Source organism: Oncorhynchus nerka, linkage group LG23 (assembly GCF_034236695.1).
Source record: "Oncorhynchus nerka isolate Pitt River linkage group LG23, Oner_Uvic_2.0, whole genome shotgun sequence".
Lineage (NCBI taxonomy): Eukaryota > Metazoa > Chordata > Actinopteri > Salmoniformes > Salmonidae > Oncorhynchus > Oncorhynchus nerka.
Window position 1 is genome coordinate 10411197 of NC_088418.1, and position 25719 is coordinate 10436915.

The following is a 25719-nucleotide window of genomic DNA, read 5'->3' on the forward strand; positions in this document are numbered from 1 at the left end:
ACCTGGCCTCCACAATCACCTGACCTCAACCAAATTGAGATGGTTTGGGATGAGTTGGACCGCAGAGTGAAGGAAAAGCAGCCTAGGAAAAGTGCTCAGCATATGTGCGAACTCCTTCAAGACTGTTGGAAAAGCATTCCAGGTGAAGCTGGTTGAGAGAATGCCAAGAGTGCAAAGATGTCATGAAGGGATAAGGTGGCTACTTTGAAGAATCTCAAATATAAAATATATTTAGATTTGTTTTACACTTTTTTGGTTACTGTATGATTCCATATGTGCTATTTCATAGTTTTGATGTCTTCGCTATTATTCTACAATGTAGAAAATAGCAAAAATAAAGAAAAACCCTTGAATGAGTAGGTGTGTCCAAACATTTGTCTGGTACTGTATATAAATATATATATATATATATATATGTATATATTTATTTATTTATTTACAAAAAATATATATGGGTGATTGGAAATGATGAAGATAGATAGAAGCCAACATCTGCAATATTAAAGCTGATCTACCCCTTTAAAAATAAAAAACAATTGTTCAATGCAGAAACAAGAGGCTTCCACCTTGAACAGGGATAATACCACAGCTAATTAAATCCATCCCTCTCTCTCTATCAGGTTTCAGGTAAGACCCAAGTGCAGACTGTGTAGAAGTAACAACGTGTATTGCAACAACAGGGGCAGGCAAACGACAGGTCAAGGCAGGCAGAGGTCGGTAATCCAGAGTAGCGAGGCCAAGGTACAGGACCTCAGGCAGGCCCAGGGACAGGTAATCCAGAGTAGCGAGGCCAAGGTACAGGACCTCAGGCAGGCCCAGGGACAGGTAATCCAGAGTAGGGGTAAAGTCACAGGACCTCAGGCAGGCCCAGGGACAGGTAATCCAGAGTAGGGGTAAAGTCACAGGACCTCAGGCAGGCCCAGGGACAGGTAATCCAGAGTAGGGGTAAAGTCACAGGACCTCAGGCAGGCCCAGGGACAGGTAATCCAGAGTATGGGTAAAGTCACAGGACGGTAGGCAGGCTCAGAGTCAGAACAGGCAAGGGTCAACACCAGGAGGACGAGGAAAATGAGAGCCTGCGGAAAAGCAAGCGCTGAGATAAACAGTGGTTGACTTTAACAAACAAGACAAACTGGCAACAGACAGACAGAAAACACAGGTATAAATACCCAGGGGATAAGTGGGGAATTATTGGCGACACCTGGGGGGGAGGGGGGGGGTGGAGACAAGCACAAAAACAGGTGAAACGGATCAGGGCATGACACTTTCTCTCCCACTCCTTTCTCCCTCCATACCTCCCTCCCAGTCCAGAGTGCTTGTCTCTTCCATAAGGGTGGTGCCAAGTTGATTCTGTGTGGGCCCAGCTGGGACAAGATGTAGTCTCTGTACAACACTTTGGCTGAACCCAGCGTGGTGAGTCATTAACCAACAGGGCTGATCCCAGAGTGGGGAGTCATTGACCAGCAGGGCTGATCCCAGAGGTGAATCCCAGCAGGTGAATCTCTCCTACTATTTGCTGAGAGGAATCTCTCCTACTATTTCCTGAGAGGAATCTCTCCTACTATTTCCTGAGAGGAATCTCTCCTACTATTTGCTGAGAGGAATCTCTCCTACTATTTGCTGAGAGGAATCTCTCCTACTATTTCCTGAGAGGAATCTCTCCTACTATTTCCTGAGAGGAATCTCTCCTACTATTTGCTGAGAGGAATCTCTCCTACTATTTCCTGAGAGGAATCTCTCCTACTATTTCCTGAGAGGAATCTCTCCTACTATTTCCTGAGAGGAATCTCTCCTACTATTTCCTGAGAGGAATCTCTCCTACTATTTCCTGAGAGGAATCTCTCCTACTATTTCCTGAGAGGAATCTCTCCTATTATTTCCTGAGAGGAATCTCTCCTATTTCCTGAGAGGAATCTCTCCTACTATTTCCTGAGAGGAATCTCTCCTACTATTTCCTGAGAGGAATCTCTCCTATTTCCTGAGAGGAATCTCTCCTAATATTTCCTGAGAGGAATCTCTCCTAATATTTCCTGAGCACTTTATTATTTAGCACTTTGGAGCTTTAATAAATTCAGTATTTCTAAACCTGCGACTGCCTCCACCTCTCTACACTTGTGACAGTGTAAGAGGAGTTTAAAGTTAGGGTAAGAGGTTAAATAATCATTTATTTCTAGCACAAGCAAGCGCCAGCTGTCTTCAGAACTTCACACCCATGTTGCTATTGTATTGCTTAATGTAAAGTTGTCTTAACAGTGTAAAGTCCCTCTCCTGTCCTTGCTTCTCTCATCCATATGTTATTTTCATTTTGCATCCCTCTTTCCTCTGCTCAGACATTCATTCCCAAGCTGGTGATGCTGGACTTCAGTGACAAGGACAGTATGCCTGAGGTGGTGGAGTGCTGCAGCTGTGTGGATGTCCTGGTGTGGAACAGCAACACGAAGCTGAAGGCCCCCGTACACACCGTCTCACTTGAGCTGGACAGGAACATCATGGACATCAACTACCAGCACATTGGCCAAAGGTAAGAAGGAAAATACAATAACACGTTGTTTGAGTTGCAGGTGATTGATTCAGTTATTGATTGAATTAATGATTGATTGATGCTGCAGGTGATTGATTCAGTTATTGATTGAATTACTGATTGATTGATGCTGCAGGTGATTGATTCAGTTATTGATTGAATTACTGATTGATTGATGCTGCAGGTGATTGATTCAGTTATTGATTGAATTAATGATTGATTGATGCTGCAGGTGATTGATTCAGTTATTGATTGAATTACTGATTGATTGATGCTGCAGGTGATTGATTCAGTTATTGATTGAATTACTGATTGATTGATGCTGCAGGTGATTGATTCAGTTATTGATTGAATTAATGATTGATTGATGCTGCAGGTGATTGATTCAGTTATTGATTGAATTACTGATTGATTGATGCTGCAGGTGATTGATTCAGTTATTGATTGAATTACTGATTGATTGATTGATGCTGCAGGTGATTGATTCAGTTATTGATTGAATTACTGATTGATTGATTGATGCTGCAGGTGATTGATTCAGTTATTGATTGAATTACTGATTGATTGATGCTGCAGGTGATTGATTCAGTACTGAACATGCACCGTACTGAACATGCACCGTACTGAACATGCACCGTACTGAACATGCACCGTACTGAACAGACACCGTACTGAACATGCACCGTACTGAACATGCACCGTACTGAACAGACACCATACTGAACATGCACCATACTGAACATGCACCATACTGAACATGCACCGTACTGAACATGCACCGTTCTGAACATCCACCGTACTGAACATGCACCATACTGAACATGCACCGTACTGAACATGCACCGGGCTGAACATGCACCGGGCTGAACATGCACCATACTGAACATGCACCGTACTGAACATGCACCGTACTGTACAGACACCATACTGAACATGCACCGTACTGAACATGCACCGTACTGAACATGCACCATACTGAACTTGCACCATACTGAACATGCACCGTACTGAACATGCACCATACTGAACATGCACCGTACTGTACAGACACCATACTGAACATGCACCGTACTGAACATGCACCGTACTGAACATGCACCGACTGAACATGCACCGTACTGAACATGCACCGTTCTGAACATGCACCGTACTGAACATGCACCATACTGTACATGCACCGTACTGAACATGCACCGTACTGAACAGACACCGTACTGAACATGCACCATACTGAACATGCACCGTACTGAACATGCACCGTACTGAACAGACACCATACTGAACATGCACCGTACTGAACATGCACCATACTGTACATGCACCGTACTGAACATGCACCGTACTGAACAGACACCATACTGAACATGCACCGTACTGAACATGCACCGTACTGAACAGACACCATACTGAACATGCACCGTACTGAACATGCACCGTACTGAACATGCACCATACTGAACATGCACCGTACTGAACATGCACCGTACTGAACAGACACCATACTGAACATGCACCGTACTGAACATGCACCGTACTGAACATGCACCGTACTGAACATGCACCGGGCTGAACATGCACCGGGCTGAACATGCACCATACTGAACATGCACCGTACTGTACAGACACCATACTGAACATGCACCATACTGAACATGCACCGTACTGAACATGCACCGTACTGAACAGACACCATACTGAACATGCACCGTACTGAACATGCACCGTACTGAACATGCACCATACTGAACATGCACCATACTGAACATGCACTGTACTGAACATGCACCGTACTGAACATGCACCGTACTGAACATGCACCGTACTGAACATGCACCGGGCTGAACATGCACCGGGCTGAACATGCACCATACTGAACATGCACCGTACTGTACAGACACCATACTGAACATGCACCATACTGAACATGCACCGTACTGAACATGCACCGTACTGAACAGACACCATACTGAACATGCACCGTACTGAACATGCACCGTACTGAACATGCACCATACTGAACATGCACCGTACTGAACATGCACCGTACTGAACAGACACCATACTGAACATGCACCATACTGAACATGCACCGTACTGAACATGCACCGTACTGAACAGACACCATACTGAACATGCACCGTACTGAACATGCACCGTACTGAACATGCACCATACTGAACATGCACCGTACTGAACATGCACCATACTGAACATGCACCGTACTGTACAGACACCATACTGAACATGCACCATACTGAACATGCACCGTACTGAACATGCACCGTACTGAACAGACACCATACTGAACATGCACCGTACTGAACATGCACCGTACTGAACATGCACCATACTGAACATGCACCATACTGAACATGCACCGTACTGAACATGCACCGGGCTGAACATGCACCGGGCTGAACATGCACCGTACTGAACAGACACCGTACTGAACATGCACCGTACTGAACATGCACCGTACTGAACATGCACCGTACTGAACATGCACCGTTCTGAACATGCACCATACTGAACATGCACCGTACTGAACATGCACCGGGCTGAACATGCACCATACTGAACATGCACCGTACTGAACATGCACCGTACTGTACAGACACCGTACTGAACATGCACCGTACTGAACATGCACCGGGCTGAACATGCACCGGGCTGAACATGCACCATACTGAACATGCACCGTACTGAACAGACACCATACTGAACATGCACCGTACTGAACATGCACCGTACTGAACATGCACCATACTGAACATGCACCATACTGAACATGCACCGTACTGAACATGCACCGGGCTGAACATGCACCGGGCTGAACATGCACCGTACTGAACAGACACCGTACTGAACATGCACCGTACTGAACATGCACCGTACTGAACATGCACCGTACTGAACATGCACCGTTCTGAACATGCACCATACTGAACATGCACCGTACTGAACATGCACCGGGCTGAACATGCACCGTACTGAACATGCACCGTACTGAACATGCACCGTACTGAACATGCACCGTACTGAACATGCACCGGGCTGAACATGCACCGGGCTGAACATGCACCATACTGAACATGCACCGTACTGTACAGACACCATACTGAACATGCACCATACTGAACATGCACCGTACTGAACATGCACCGTACTGAACAGACACCATACTGAACATGCACCGTACTGAACATGCACCGTACTGAACATGCACCATACTGAACATGCACCATACTGAACATGCACCGTACTGAACATGCACCGGGCTGAACATGCACCGGGCTGAACATGCACCGTACTGAACAGACACCGTACTGAACATGCACCGTACTGAACATGCACCGTACTGAACATGCACCGTACTGAACATGCACCGTTCTGAACATGCACCATACTGAACATGCACCGTACTGAACATGCACCGGGCTGAACATGCACCGGGCTGAACATGCACCATACTGAACATGCACCGTACTGAACATGCACCGTACTGTACAGACACCATACTGAACATGCACCGTACTGAACATGCACCGTACTGAACATGCACCATACTGAACTTGCACCATACTGAACATGCACCGTACTGAACATGCACCATACTGAACATGCACCGTACTGTACAGACACCATACTGAACATGCACCGTACTGAACATGCACCGTACTGAACATGCACCGACTGAACATGCACCGTACTGAACATGCACCGTTCTGAACATGCACCGTACTGAACATGCACCATACTGTACATGCACCGTACTGAACATGCACCGTACTGAACAGACACCGTACTGAACATGCACCATACTGAACATGCACCGTACTGAACATGCACCGTACTGAACAGACACCATACTGAACATGCACCGTACTGAACATGCACCGTACTGAACATGCACCGTACTGAACATGCACCGTACTGAACATGCACCGTACTGAACATGCACCATACTGAACATGCACTGTACTGAACATGCACCGTACTGAACATGCACCATACTGAACATGCACCGTACTGAACATGCACCGGGCTGAACATGCACCGGGCTGAACATGCACCATACTGAACATGCACCGCACTACTGAACATGCACCATACTGAACATGCACCGTACTGAACATGACACCATACTGAACATGCACCGTACTGAACATGCACCGTACTGAACATGCACCGTACTAACATGAACATGCACCATACTGAACATGCACCGTACTGAACATGCACCGGGCTGAACATGCACCGCTGAACATGCACCACACCATACTGAACATGCACCGCATACTGAACATGCACCGTACTGAACAGACACCATACTGAACATGCACCGTACTGAACATGCACCGTACTGAACATGCACCATACTGAACATGCACCACCGTACTGAACATGCACCATACTGAACATGCACCGTACTGAACATGCACCGTACTGAACATGCACCGCTGAACATGCACCGTACTGAACATGCACCGTACTGAACATGCACCATACTGAACATGCACCGTACTGAACATGCACCGTACTGAACATGCACCGTACTGAACATGCACCATACTGAACATGCACCGTACTGAACATGCACCGGCTGAACATGCACCATACTGAACATGCACCATACTGAACATGCACCGTACTGAACATGCACCATGCACCGTACTGAACATGCACCGGCTGAACATGCACCGGGCTGAACATGCACCATACTGAACATGCACCGTACTGTACAGACACCATACTGAACATGCACCATACTGAACATGCACCGTACTGAACATGCACCGTACTGAACAGACACCATACTGAACATGCACCGTACTGAACATGCACCGTACTGAACATGCACCATACTGAACATGCACCATACTGAACATGCACCGTACTGAACATGCACCGGGCTGAACATGCACCGGGCTGAACATGCACCGTACTGAACATGCACCGTACTGAACATGCACCGTACTGAACATGCACCGTACTGAACATGCACCGTACTGAACATGCACCGTACTGAACATGCACCATACTGAACATGCACCGTACTGAACATGCACACTGAACATGCACCGGGCTGAACATGCACCATACTGAACATGCACCGTACTGAACATGCACCGTACTGAACAGACACCATACTGAACATGCACCGTACTGAACATGCACCGTACTGAACATGCACCATACTGAACATGCACCATACTGAACATGCACCGTGAACATGCACCATACTGAACATGCACCGGCTGAACATGCACCATACTGAACATGCACCACCGTACTGAACATGCACCGTACTGAACATGCACCGTACTGAACATGCACCGTACTGAACATGCACCGTACTGAACATGCACCGTACCATGCACCGTGAACATGCACCATACTGAACATGCACCATACTGAACATGCACCGTACTGAACATGCACCGTACTGAACATGCAACTGAACATGCACCGTACTGAACATGCACCGTACTGAACAGACACCATACTGAACATGCACCGTACTGAACATGCACCGGGCTGAACATGCACCGGGCTGAACATGCACCATACTGAACATGCGCCGTACTGTACAGACACCATACTGAACATGCACCGTACTGAACATGCACCGTACTGAACATGCACCATACTGAACATGCACCATACTGAACATGCACCGTACTGAACATGCACCGGGCTGAACATGCACCATACTGAACATGCACCGTACTGAACATGCACCGTACTGAACATGACCATGCACTGAACATGCACCATACTGAACATGCACCGTACTGAACATGCACCATACTGAACATGCACCATACTGAACATGCACCGTACTGAACATGCACCGTACTGAACATGCACCATACTGAACATGCACCATACTGAACATGCACCGTACTGAACATGCACCGGGCTGAACATGCACCGTACTGAACATGCACCGTACTGAACATGCACCGTACTGAACATGCACCATACTGAACTTGCACCATACTGAACATGCACCGTACTGAACATGCACCATACTGAACATGCACCGTACTGAACATGCACCGGGCTGAACATGCACCGGGCTGAACATGCACCATACTGAACATGCGCCGTACTGTACAGACACCATACTGAACATGCACTGAACATGCACCGTACTGAACATGCACCGTACTGAACATGCACCATACTGAACTTGCACCATACTGAACATGCACCGTACTGAACATGCACCATACTGAACATGCACCGTACTGTACAGACACCATACTGAACATGCACCGTACTGAACATGCACCGTACTGAACATGCACCGACTGAACATGCACCGTACTGAACATGCACCGTTCTGAACATGCACCGTACTGAACATGCACCATACTGTACATGCACCGTACTGAACATGCACCGTACTGAACAGACACCGTACTGAACATGCACCATACTGAACATGCACCGTACTGAACATGCACCGTACTGAACATGACACCATACTGAACATGCACCGTACTGAACATGCACCGTACTGAACATGCACCGTACTGAACATGCACCGTACTGAACATGCACCGTGAACATGCACCATACTGAACATGCACCATACTGAACATGCACCGTACTGAACATGCACCGACTGAACATGCACCGGGCTGAACATGCACCGTACTGAACATGCACCATACTGAACATGCACCGTACTGTACTGAACATGAACATGCCGTACTGAACATGCACCATACTGAACATGCACCATACTGAACATGACACCATACTGAACATGCACCGTACTGAACATGCACCGTACTGAACATGCACCATACTGAACATGCACCATACTGAACATGCACCGTACTGAACATGCACCGGGCTGAACATGCACCGGGCTGAACATGCACCGTACTGAACATGCACTGAACATGCACCGACATGCACCGTACTGAACATGCACCGTACTGAACATGCACCGTACTGAACATGCACCGTACTGAACATGCACCGTACTGAACATGCACCGGCTGAACATGCACCATACTGAACATGCACCGTACTGAACATGCACCGTACTGAACATGCACCATACTGAACATGCACCGTACTGAACATGCACCGTACTGAACATGCACCATACTGAACATGCACCATACTGAACATGCACCGTACTGAACATGCACCATGCACCATACTGAACATGCACCATACTGAACATGCACCGTACTGAACATGCACCGTACTGAACATGCACCGGCACCGGGCTGAACATGCACCGGGCTGAACATGCACCATACTGAACATGCACCGTACTGAACATGCACCGCACTGAACATGCACCGTACTGAACATGCACCGTACTGAACATGCACCATACTGAACATGCACCGTACTGAACATGCACCGTACTGAACATGCACCATACTGAACATGCACCGTACTGAACATGCACCGTACTGAACAGACACCGTACTGAACAGAACATGCACCGGCTGAACATGCACCGCACTGAACATGCACCGCACTGAACATGCACCGTACTGAACATGCACCGGGCTGAACATGCACCGTACTGAACATGCACCATGCACCGTGAACATGACACCATACTGAACATGCACCATACTGAACATGCACCGTACTGAACATGCACCGTACTGAACAGACACCATACTGAACATGCACCGTACTGAACATGCACCGTACTGAACATGCACCATACTGAACATGCACCGTACTGAACATGCACCGAACATGCACCGGGCTGAACATGCACCGTACTGAACATGCACCGTACTGAACATGCACCGTACTGAACATGCACCGGGCTGAACATGCACCGTACTGAACATGCACCGTACTGAACATGCACCGTACTGAACATGCACCGTACTGAACATGCACCACTGAACATGCACCGTTCTGAACATGCACCACTGAACATGCACCGTGAACATGCACCGGGCTGAACATGCACCATACTGAACATGCACCGTACTGAACATGCACCGTACTGAACAGACACCGTACTGAACATGCACCATGAACATGCACCGGGCTGAACATGCACCGGCTGAACATGCACCGTACTGAACATGCACCGTACTGAACAGACACCATACTGAACATGCACCATACTGAACATGCACCGTACTGAACATGCACCGTACTGAACATGCACCATACTGAACATGCACCGTACTGAACATGCACCGGGCTGAACATGCACCGGGCTGAACATGCACCGTACTGAACATGCACCGTACTGAACATGCACCATGCACCGTACTGAACATGCACCGTACTGAACATGCACCCGTACTGAACATGCACCGTACTGAACATGCACCATACTGAACATGCACCGTACTGAACATGCACCGTACTGAACATGCACCGGGCTGAACATGCACCGGGCTGAACATGCACCATACTGAACATGAACATGCACCATACTGAACATGCACCGTACTGAACATGCACCACTGAACATGCACCATACTGAACATGCACCGTACTGAACATGCACCGCAAACATGCACCGTACTGAACATGCACCATACTGAACATGCACCATGAACATGCACCGTACTGAACATGCACCGTACTGAACATGCACCGTACAACATACTGAACATGCACCATACTGAACATGCACCGTACTGAACATGCACCGTACTGAACATGCACCGTACTGAACATGCACCGTACTGAACATGCACCGTACTGAACATGCACCGTTCTGAACATGCACCATACTGAACATGCACCGTACTGAACATGCACCGTACTGTACAGACACCATACTGAACATGCACCGTACTGAACATGCACCGTACTGAACATGCACCATACTGAACTTGCACCATACTGAACATGCACCGTACTGAACATGCACCATACTGAACATGCACCGTACTGTACAGACACCATACTGAACATGCACCGTACTGAACATGCACCGTACTGAACATGCACCGACTGAACATGCACCGTACTGAACATGCACCGTTCTGAACATGCACCGTACTGAACATGCACCATACTGTACATGCACCGTACTGAACATGCACCGTACTGAACATGCACCATACTGAACATGCACCGTACTGAACATGCACCGTACTGAACAGACACCATACTGAACATGCACCGTACTGAACATGCACCGTACTGAACATGCACCGTACTGAACATGCACCGTACTGAACATGCACCGTACTGAACATGCACCATACTGAACATGCACCGTACTGAACATGCACCGTACTGAACATGCACCGTACTGAACATGCACCGGGCTGAACATGCACCGGGCTGAACATGCACCATACTGAACATGCACCGTACTGTACAGACACCATACTGAACATGCACCATACTGAACATGCACCGTACTGAACATGCACCGTACTGAACATGCACCATACTGAACATGCACCGTACTGAACATGCACCGTACTGAACATGCACCATACTGAACATGCACCATACTGAACATGCACCGTACTGAACATGCACCGGGCTGAACATGCACCGGGCTGAACATGCACCGTACTGAACATGACACCGTACTGAACATGCACCGTACTGAACATGCACCATACTGAACATGCACCGTACTGAACATGCACCGTTCTGAACATGCACCATACTGAACATGCACCGTACTGAACATGCACCGGGCTGAACATGCACCGGGCTGAACATGCACCATACTGAACATGCACCGTACTGAACATGCACCGTACTGTACAGACACCATACTGAACATGCACCGTACTGAACATGCACCGCTGAACATGCACCATACTGAACTTGCAACATGAACATGCACCGTACTGAACATGCACCATACTGAACATGCACCGTACTGAACATGACACCATACTGAACATGCACCATACTGAACATGCACCGTACTGAACATGCACCGGGCTGAACATGCACCGGGCTGAACATGCACCGTACTGAACATGCACCATACTGTACATGCACCGTACTGAACATGCACCGTACTGAACAGACACCGTACTGAACATGCACCATACTGAACATGCACCGTACTGAACATGCACCGTACTGAACAGACACCATACTGAACATGCACCGTACTGAACATGCACCGTACTGAACATGCACCGTACTGAACAGACACCGTACTGAACATGCTCCGTACTGAACATGCACCATACTGAACATGCACTGTACTGAACATGCACCGTACTGAACATGCACCGTACTGAACATGCACCGTACTGAACATGCACCGGGCTGAACATGCACCGGGCTGAACATGCACCATACTGAACATGCACCGTACTGTACAGACACCATACTGAACATGCACCATACTGAACATGCACCGTACTGAACATGCACCGTACTGAACAGACACCATACTGAACATGCACCGTACTGAACATGCACCGTACTGAACATGCACCATACTGAACATGCACCGTACTGAACATGCACCGTACTGAACATGCACCATACTGAACATGCACCGGCTGAACATGCACCGTACATGCACCGTACTGAACATGCACCGCTGAACATGCACCGGGCTGAACATGCACCATACTGAACATGCACCGTACTGAACATGCACCATACTGAACATGCACCATACTGAACATGCACCGTACTGAACATGCACCGTACTGAACAGACACCATACTGAACATGCACCGTACTGAACATGCACCGTACTGAACATGCACCATACTGAACATGCACCATACTGAACATGCACCGTACTGAACATGCACCGTACTGAACATGCACCGGGCTGAACATGCACCGTACTGAACATGCACCGTACTGAACATGCACCGTACTGAACATGCACCATACTGAACATGCACCGTACTGAACATGCACCGTACTGAACAGACACCATACTGAACATGCACCGTACTGAACATGCACCGGGCTGAACATGCACCATACTGAACATGCACCGTACTGAACATGCACCGTACTGAACATGCACCGTACTGAACATGCACCGTACTGAACATGCACCGGGCTGAACATGCACCGAACATGCACCATACTGAACATGCACCGTACTGAACATGCACCGTACTGAACATGCACCATACTGAACATGCACCGTACTGAACATGCACCGTACTGAACATGCACCGTACTGAACATGCACCGTACTGAACATGCACCGTACTGAACATGCACCGTACTGAACATGCACCATACTGAACATGCACCGTACTGAACATGCACCGTACTGAACATGCACCATACTGAACATGCACCGTACTGAACATGCACCGTACTGAACATGCACCGAACATGCACCGTACTGAACATGCACCGTACTGAACATGCACCGTACTGAACATGCACCGTACTGAACATGCACCGTACTGAACATGCACCATACTGAACATGCACTGAAACATGCACCGTACTGAACATGCACCGTACTGAACATGCACCGTACTGAACATGCACCGGGCTGAACATGCACCGGGCTGAACATGCACCATACTGAACATGCACCGTACTGAACAGCACCATACTGAACATGCACCGTACTGAACATGCACCGTACTGAACATGCACCGTACTGAACATGCACCATACTGAACATGCACCGTACTGAACATGCACCGTTCTGAACATGCACCATACTGAACATGCACCGTACTGAACATGCACCGTACTGAACATGCACCATACTGAACATGCACCGTACTGAACATGCACCGTACTGAACATGCACCGTACTGAACATGCACCGGCTGAACATGCACCGTACTGAACATGCACCATACTGAACATGCACTGAACATGCACCGTACTGAACATGCACCGGGCTGAACATGCACCGGCTGAACATGCACCGTACTGAACATGCACCGTACTGAACATGCACCGTACTGAACATGCACCGTACTGAACATGCACCGTACTGAACATGCACCATACTGAACATGCACCATACTGAACATGCACCGTACTGAACATGCACCGTACTGAACATGCACCATACTGAACATGCACCGTACTGAACATGCACCGTACTGAACATGCACCGTACTGAACATGCACCGTACTGAACATGCACCGGGCTGAACATGCACCGGGCTGAACATGCACCATACTGAACATGCACCGTACTGTACAGACACCATACTGAACATGCACCATACTGAACATGCACCGTACTGAACATGCACCGTGAACAGACACCATACTGAACATGCACCGTACTGAACATGCACCGTACTGAACATGCACCATACTGAACATGCACCATACTGAACATGCACCGTACTGAACATGCACCGGGCTGAACATGCACCGGGCTGAACATGCACCGTACTGAACAGACACCGTACTGAACATGCACCGTACTGAACATGCACCGTACTGAACATGCACCGTACTGAACATGCACCGTTCTGAACATGCACCATACTGAACATGCACCGTACTGAACATGCACCGGGCTGAACATGCACCGGGCTGAACATGCACCATACTGAACATGCACCGAAACATGCACCGTACTGAACAGACACCGTACTGAACATGCACCGTACTGAACATGCACCGAACATGCACCATACTGAACATGCACCATACTGAACATGCACCGTACTGAACAGACACCATACTGAACATGCACCGTACTGAACATGCACCGTACTGAACATGCACCATACTGAACATGCACCGTACTGAACATGCACCGTACTGAACATGCACCGGGCTGAACATGCACCATACTGAACATGCACCGTGCAACATGCACCGTACTGAACATGCACCGTACTGAACATGCACATGCACCATACTGAACATGCACCGTACTGAACATGCACCGTACTGAACATGCACCGTACTGAACATGCACCATACTGAACATGCACCGAACATGCACCGTACTGAACATGCACCGGCTGAACATGCAACATGCACCATACTGAACATGCACCGTACTGAACATGCACCGTACTGAACATGCACCGTACTGAACATGCACCGTACTGAACATGCACCATACTGAACATGCACCATACTGAACATGCACCGTACTGAACATGCACCGGCTGAACATGCACCGCTGAACATGCACCGTACTGAACAGACACCGTACTGAACATGCACCGTACTGAACATGCACCGTACTGAACATGCACCGAAACATGCACCATACTGAACATGCACCGTACTGAACATGCACCGTACTGAACATGCACCGTACTGAACATGCACCGTACTGAACATGCACCATACTGAACATGCACCGTACTGAACATGCACCGGGCTGAACATGCACCGGGCTGAACATGCACCGTACTGAACATGCACCGTACTGGAACATGCACCACCGTACTGAACATGCACCATACTGAACATGCACCATACTGAACATGCACCATACTGAACATGCACCATACTGAACATGACACCATACTGAACATGCACCGTACTGAACATGCACCGTACTGAACATGCACCGTACTGAACATGCACCATACTGAACATGCACCGTACTGAACATGCACCGTACTGAACATGCACCATACTGAACATGCACCATACTGAACATGCACCGTACTGAACATGCACCGGGCTGAACATGCACCGTACTGAACATGCACCGTACTGAACAGACACCATACTGAACATGCACCATACTGAACATGCACCGTACTGAACATGCACCGTACTGAACAGACACCATACTGAACATGCACCGTACTGAACATGCACCGTACTGAACATGCACCGTACTGAACATGCACCGTACTGAACATGCACCGTACTGAACATGCACCATACTGAACATGCACCGTACTGAACATGCACCGTACTGAACATGCACCGTACTGAACATGCACCGGGCTGAACATGCACCGGGCTGAACATGCACCGGGCTGAACATGCACCGTACTGAACAGACACCGTACTGAACATGCACCATACTGAACATGCACCGTACTGAACATGCACCGTACTGAACAGACACCATACTGAACATGCACCGTACTGAACATGCACCGTACTGAACATGCACCATACTGAACATGCACCATACTGAACATGCACCGTACTGAACATGCACCGGGCTGAACATGCACCGGGCTGAACATGCACCGTACTGAACAGACACCGTACTGAACATGCACCGTACTGAACATGCACCGTACTGAACATGCACCGTACTGAACATGCACCGTACTGAACATGCACCGTACTGAACATGCACCGTACTGAACATGCACCGGGCTGAACATGCACCATACTGAACATGCACCGTACTGAACATGCACCATACTGAACATGCACCGTACTGAACATGCACCGACTGAACATGCACCGGCTGAACATGCACCATACTGAACATGCACCGTACTGAACAGACACCATACTGAACATGCACCGTACTGAACATGCACCGTACTGAACATGCACCGTACTGAACATGCACCATACTGAACATGCACCGTACTGAACATGCACCGTACTGAACATGCACCATACTGAACATGCACCATACTGAACATGCACCGTACTGAACATGCACCGGGCTGAACATGCACCGGGCTGAACATGCACCGTACTGAACAGACACCGTACTGAACATGCACCGTACTGAACATGCACCGTACTGAACATGCACCGTACTGAACATGCACCGTTCTGAACATGCACCATACTGAACATGCACACGTGAACATGAACAGAACATGCACCGGGCTGAACATGCACCATACTGAACATGCACCGTACTGAACATGCACCGTACACCATGAACATGCACCGTACTGAACATGCACCGGGCTGAACATGCACCGGGCTGAACATGCACCATACTGAACATGCACCGTACTGAACAGACACCATACTGAACATGCACCGTACTGAACATGCACCGTACTGAACATGCACCATACTGAACATGCACCATACTGAACATGCACCGTACTGAACATGCACCGGCTGAACATGCACCATACTGAACATGCACCGTACTGAACATGCACCGTACTGAACATGCACCGTACTGAACATGCACCGTACTGAACATGCACCGTACTGAACATGCACCGTTCTGAACATGCACCATACTGAACATGCACCGTACTGAACATGCACCGGGCTGAACATGCACCGTACTGAACATGCACCGTACTGTACAGACACCGTACTGAACATGCACCGTACTGAACATGCACCGGGCTGAACATGCACCGGGCTGAACATGCACCATACTGAACATGCACCGTACCAGACACCATACTGAACATGCACCGTACTGAACATGCACCGTACTGAACATGCACCATACTGAACATGCACCATACTGAACATGCACCGTACTGAACATGCACCATACTGAACATGCACCGTACTGAAGACACCATGAACATGCACCGTACTGAACATGCACCGTACTGAACATGCACCGACTGAACATGCACCGTACTGAACATGCACCGCTCTGAACATGCACCGTACTGAACATGCACCATACTGAACATGCACCGTACTGAACATGCACCGTACTGAACATGACACCGTACATGCACCATACTGAACATGCACCGTACTGAACATGCACCGTACTGAACAGACACCATACTGAACATGCACCGTACTGAACATGCACCGTACTGAACATGCACCGTACTGAACATGCACCGTACTGAACATGCACCGCACTGAACATGCACCATACTGAACATGCACCGTGAACATGCACCATACTGAACATGCACCGTACTGAACATGCACCGTACTGAACATGCACCGTACTGAACATGCACCGCTGAACATGCACCGTACTGAACATGCACCATACTGAACATGCACCATACTGAACATGCACCGTACTGAACATGCAGAACATGCACACCATACTGAACATGCACCATACTGAACATGCACCGTACTGAACATGCACCGTACTGAACAGCACCATACTGAACATGCACCGTACTGAACATGCACCGGGCTGAACATGCACCGGCTGAACATGCACCATACTGAACATGCACCGACTGAACATGCACCGTACTGAACATGCACCGTACTGAACATGCACCATACTGAACATGCACCGTACTGAACATGCACCGTACTGAACATGACACCATACTGAACATGCACCGGGCTGAACATGCACCGTACTGAACATGCACCATACTGAACATGCACCATACTGAACATGCACCGTACTGAACATGCACCATACTGAACATGCACCGTACTGAACATGACACCGTACTGAACATGCACCATACTGAACATGCACCATACTGAACATGCACCATGAACATGCACCGTACTGAACATGCACCGGGCTGAACATGCACCGAACTGAACATGCACCGTACTGAACATGCACCATACTGAACATGCACCGTACTGAACATGCACCGTACTGAACATGCACCATACTGAACATGAACAACATGCACCGTACTGAACATGCACCGCACTGAACATGCACCATACCGGGCTGAACATGCACCATACTGAACATGCACCGTACTGAACAGACACCATACTGAACATGCACCGCACTGAACATGCACCGCACTGAACATGCACCGTACTGAACATGCACCGCACTGAACATGCACCGAAACATGCACCATACTGAACATGCACCGTACTGAACATGCACCGCACTGAACATGCACCGTACTGAACATGCACCGTACTGAACATGCACCATACTGAACATGCACCGTACTGAACATGCACCGTACTGAACATGCACCGTTCTGAACATGCACCGCACTGAACATGCACCGTACTGAACATGCACCGTACTGAACATGCACCGCACTGAACATGCACCGCATACTGAACATGCACCGTACTGAACATGCACCATACTGAACATGCACCATACTGAACATGCACCGTACTGAACATGCACCGAACATGCACCGTACTGTACTGAACATGACACCATACTGAACATGCACCGCACTGAACATGCACCGTACTGAACATGCACCATACTGAACATGCACCGTACTGAACATGCACCGTACTGAACATGCACCGTACTGAACATGCACCGGGCTGAACATGCACCGTACTGAACATGCACCATACTGAACATGCACCGTACTGAACATGCACCATACTGAACATGCACCGTACTGAACATGCACCGTACTGAACATGCACCGTACTGAACATGCACCATACTGAACATGCACCATACTGAACATGCACCGTACTGAACATGCACCATACTGAACATGCACCATACTGAACATGCACCGTACTGAACATGCACCGTACTGAACATGCACCGCACTGAACATGCACCATACTGAACATGCACCATACTGAACATGCACCGTACTGAACATGCACCGTACTGAACATGCACCATACTGAACATGCACCGCTCTGAACATGCACCGTACTGAACATGCACCGCACTGAACATGCACCGCATACTGAACATGCACCGTACTGAACATGCACCGTACTGAACATGCACCGTACTGAACATGCACCGTACTGAACATGCACCATACTGAACATGCACCGTACTGAACATGCACCGTACTGAACATGCACCGTACTGAACATGCACCATACTGAACATGCACCGTACTGAACATGCACCGGGCTGAACATGCACCGGGCTGAACATGCACCATACTGAACATGCACCGTACTGAACATGCACCATACAACATGCACCATACTGAACATGCACCGAACATGCACCGCACTGAACATGCACCGTACTGAACATGCAACATGCACCATACTGAACATGCACCGAACATGCACCGAACATGAACACCGTACTGAACATGCACCGGGCTGAACATGCACCGTACTGAACATGCACCGCACCGTACTGAACATGCACCGTACTGAACATGCACCATACTGCACCACAACATGCACCGTACTGAACATGCACCATACTGAACATGCACCGACACCATACTGAACATGCACCGTACTGAACATGCACCGTACTGAACATGCACCGTGAACATGCACCGTACTGAACATGCACCATACTGAACATGCACCGTACTGAACATGCACCGTACTGAACATGAACACCATACTGAACATGCACCATACTGAACATGCACCGAAACATGCACCATACTGAACATGCACCATACTGAACATGCACCGTACTGAACATGCACCGTACTGAACATGCACCATACTGAACATGCACCATACTGAACATGCACCGTACTGAACATGCACCGTACTGAACATGCACCGTACTGAACATGCACCATACTGAACATGCACCGTACTGAACATGCACCGTACTGAACATGCACCATACTGAACATGCACCGTACTGAACATGCACCGTACTGAACATGCACCATACTGAACATGCACCGTGAACAGAACATGCACCGTACTGAACATGCACCGTACTGAACATGCACCATACTGAACATGCACCATACTGAACATGCACCGTACTGAACATGCACCGTACTGAACATGCACCGTACTGAACATGCACCATACTGAACATGCACCGTACTGAACATGCACCGGGCTGAACATGCACCGTACTGAACATGCACCGTACTGAACATGCACCATACTGAACTTGCACCATACTGAACATGCACCGTACTGAACATGCACCATACTGAACATGCACCGTACTGAACATGCACCGGGCTGAACATGCACCGGGCTGAACATGCACCATACTGAACATGCGCCGTACTGTACAGACACCATACTGAACATGCACCGTACTGAACATGCACCGTACTGAACATGCACCATACTGAACTTGCACCATACTGAACATGCACCGTACTGAACATGCACCATACTGAACATGCACCGTACTGAACAGACACCACCGTACTGAACATGCACCGTACTGAACATGCACCATACTGAACATGCACCATGCACCGTACTGAACATGCACCGTACTGAACATGCACCATACTGAACATGCACCGAACATGCACCGCACTGAACATGCACCGTACTGAACATGCACCATACTGAACATGCACCGTACTGAACATGCACCGTACTGAACATGCACCGCACTGAACATGCACCATACTGAACATGCACCGTACTGAACATGCACCGTACTGAACATGCACCGTACTGAACATGACACCATACTGAACATGCACCATGCACCGTACTGAACATGCACCGTACTGAACATGCACCGTACTGAACATGCACCGTACTGAACATGCACCGTACTGAACATGCACCGCTGAACATGCACCATACTGAACATGCACCGTACTGAACATGCACCGTACTGAACATGCACCATACTGAACATGCACCGTACTGAACATGCACCATACTGAACATGCACCATACTGAACATGCACCGTACTGAACATGCACCATACTGAACATGCACCATACTGAACATGCACCGGCTGAACATGACACCATACTGAACATGCACCATACTGAACATGCACCGTATGAACATGCTGAACATGCACCATACTGAACATGCACCGTACTGAACATGCACCGGGCTGAACATGCACCATACTGAACATGCACCGTACTGAACATACTGAACATGCACCGTACTGAACATGAACATGCACCGTACTGAACATGCACCGTACTGAACATGCACCATACTGAACATGCACCGCTGAACATGCACCGCACTGAACATGCACCGTACTGAACATGCACCATACTGAACATGCACCATACTGAACATGCACCGTACTGAACATGCACCGTACTGAACATGCACCGTACTGAACATGCACCGTACTGAACATGCACCGTACTGAACATGCACCGTACTGAACATGCACCATACTGAACATGCACCGTACTGAACATGCACCGTACTGAACATGCACCATACTGAACATGCACCATACTGAACATGCACCGTACTGAACAACATGCACCGGCTGAACATGCACCGTACTGAACATGCACCGTACTGAACATGCACCGTACTGAACATGCACCGCACTGAACATGCACCGTACTGAACATGCACCGTACTGAACATGCACCGTACTGAACATGCACCATACATGCACCATACTGAACATGCACCGTACTGAACATGCACCATACTGAACATGCACCGCATGAACATGCACCGTACTGAACATGCACCGTACTGAACATGCACCGTACTGAACATGCACCGTACTGAACATGCACCATGCACCGTGAACATGCACCGTACTGAACATGCACCGCACTGAACATGCACCATACTGAACATGCACCGTACTGAACATGCACCGTACTGAACATGCACCGTACTGAACATGCACCGTACTGAACATGCACCGTACTGAACATGCACCGTACTGAACATGCACCGTACTGAACATGCACCATACTGAACATGAACATGCACCATACTGAACATGACACCGTACTGAACATGCACCGTACTGAACATGCACCGTACTGAACATGCACCGTACTGAACATGCACCATACTGAACATGCACCGTACTGAACATGCACCATACTGAACATGCACCGTACTGAACATGCACCATACTGAACATGCACCGTACTGAACATGCACCGTACTGAACATGCACCGTACTGAACATGCACCGACTGAACATGCACCGTACTGAACATGCACCATGCACTGAACATGCACTGAACATGCACTGAAACATGCACCATACTGAACATGCACCATACTGAACATGCACCGTACTGAACATGCACCGTACTGAACATGACACCATACTGAACATGCACCGTACTGAACATGCACCGTACTGAACATGCACCATACTGAACATGCACCGTGAACATGACACCATACTGAACATGCACCGATACTGAACATGCACCGTACTGAACATGCACCGTACTGAACATGCACCGTACTGAACATGCACTTGAACATGCATACTGAACATGCACCATACTGAACATGCACCGTACTGAACATGCACCGCTCTGAACATGCACCATACTGAACATGCACCGTACTGAACATGCACCGTACTGAACATGCACCGTACTGAACATGCACCGTACTGAACATGCACCATACTGAACATGCACCGTACTGAACATGCACCGTACTGAACATGCACCGTACTGAACATGCACCATACTGAACATGCTGAACATGCACCGTATGAACATGCAACATACTGAACATGCACATACTGAACATGCACCATACTGAACATGCACCGCACTGAACATGCACCGGCTGAACATGCACCGCATGCACCGTACTGAACATGCACCGTACTGAACATGCACCATACTGAACATGCACCGTACTGAACATGCACCGTACTGAACATGCACCGTACTGAACACACATACTGAACATGCACCGTACTGAACATGCACCGTACTGAACATGCACCATACTGAACATGCACCGTACTGAACATGCACCGTACTGAACATGACACCATACTGAACATGCACCGTACACATGCACCGCACTGAACATGCACCATACTGAACATGCACCGTACTGAACATGCACCATACTGAACATGCACCGTACTGAACATGCACCGTACTGAACATGCACCATACTGAACATGCACCGTACTGAACATGCACCGTACTGAACATGCACCATACTGAACATGCACCGTACTGAACATGCACCGTACTGAACATGCACCGTACTGAACATGCACCATACTGAACATGCACCGTACTGAACATGCACCATACTGAACATGCACCGTACTGAACATGCACCGTACTGAACAGACACCATACTGAACATGCACCATACTGAACATGCACCGTACTGAACATGCACCGTACTGAACAGACACCATACTGAACATGCACCGTACTGAACATGCACCGTACTGAACATGCACCATACTGAACATGCACCGTACTGAACATGCACCGTACTGAACAGACACCATACTGAACATGCACCGTACTGAACATGCACCGTACTGAACATGCACCGTACTGAACATGCACCGGGCTGAACATGCACCGGGCTGAACATGCACCATACTGAACATGCACCGTACTGAACATGCACCGTACTGAACATGCACCATACTGAACATGCACCGTACTGAACATGCACCGTTCTGAACATGCACCATACTGAACATGCACCATACTGAACATGCACCGCAACATGCACCGTACTGAACATGCACCATACTGAACATGCACCGTACTGAACATGCACCGAACATGCACCGTACTGAACATGCACCGTACTGAACATGCACCATACTGAACATGCACCGCACTGAACATGCACCGTACTGAACATGCACCGCTCTGAACATGCACCGTACTGAACATGCACCGTTCTGAACATGCACCATACTGAACATGCACCATACTGAACATGCACCGTACTGAACATGCACCGTACTGAACATGCACCGTACTGAACATGCACCGTACTGAACATGCACCGTACTGAACATGCACCGTACTGAACATGCACCGTACTGAACATGCACCGTACTGAACATGCACCGTACTGAACATGCACCGTACTGAACATGCACCATACTGAACATGCACCATACTGAACATGCACCGTACTGAACATGCACCATACTGAACATGCACCATACTGAACATGCACCATACTGAACATGCACCGCATACTGAACATGCACCGTACTGAACATGCACCATACTGAACATGCACCGTACTGAACATGCACCGTACTGAACATGCACCATACTGAACATGACACCATACTGAACATGCACCGTACTGAACATGCACTGAACATGCACCGTACTGAACATGCACCGTACTGAACATGCACCGTACTGAACATGCACCGGCTGAACATGCACCGGCTGAACATGCACCGGGCTGAACATGCACCGTACTGAACATGCACCGTACTGAACAGACACCATACTGAACATGCACCATACTGAACATGCACCGTACTGAACATGCACCGTACTGAACAGACACCATACTGAACATGCACCGTACTGAACATGCACCGTACTGAACATGCACCATACTGAACATGCACCATACTGAACATGCACCGTACTGAACATGCACCGGGCTGAACATGCACCGGGCTGAACATGCACCGTACTGAACAGACACCGTACTGAACATGCACCGTACTGAACATGCACCGTACTGAACATGCACCGTACTGAACATGCACCGTTCTGAACATGCACCATACTGAACATGCACCATACTGAAC

At 48.6% G+C, this 25719-nt stretch overlaps 1 pseudogene; it reads left to right on the forward strand.

Annotated features, from left to right (window-relative positions):
• Positions 1-25719, forward strand: part of LOC135564045 (dehydrogenase/reductase SDR family member 7C-A-like) — a 48299-nt pseudogene that overhangs the window by 2356 nt on the left and 20224 nt on the right.